This window comes from Penaeus monodon, chromosome 32 (genome assembly GCF_015228065.2).
Source record: "Penaeus monodon isolate SGIC_2016 chromosome 32, NSTDA_Pmon_1, whole genome shotgun sequence".
NCBI classification, from domain to species: domain Eukaryota; kingdom Metazoa; phylum Arthropoda; class Malacostraca; order Decapoda; family Penaeidae; genus Penaeus; species Penaeus monodon.
In genome coordinates, this window is record NC_051417.1 from 14525600 (window position 1) to 14525855 (window position 256).

General features: G+C 35.5%; 1 protein-coding gene across 6 annotated transcripts in view; it reads right to left on the reverse strand.

The window, feature by feature from the left end:
* The window catches only part of LOC119593665 (S-formylglutathione hydrolase-like), a gene marked incomplete at its 3' end in the record, with an annotated part of 5985 nt that overhangs the window by 4693 nt on the left and 1036 nt on the right, over window positions 1–256 (reverse strand).

Genomic DNA, 256 nt, shown 5'->3' on the forward strand with positions numbered 1-256 from the left:
ATATCTGCGAGTTCTTCCCAGTGCAATGCATTCAAACCGTTTTTACAATATATATAAACTAAACCTCATGAATGGTTTCTAAATTATGGGAGATCCTACTCTGGATAGTTATAAACCTACTTTGCATGAAGTGCCACATATGGCAGAGCAAAAATTATCATGTGACTGATGAAATGGAACCCATAACATGTCTATAGCTGGTATGTTGATTTAAGGGTAGTTTTCACTCCTTACCATCCAGGAATCCTTTTATTAA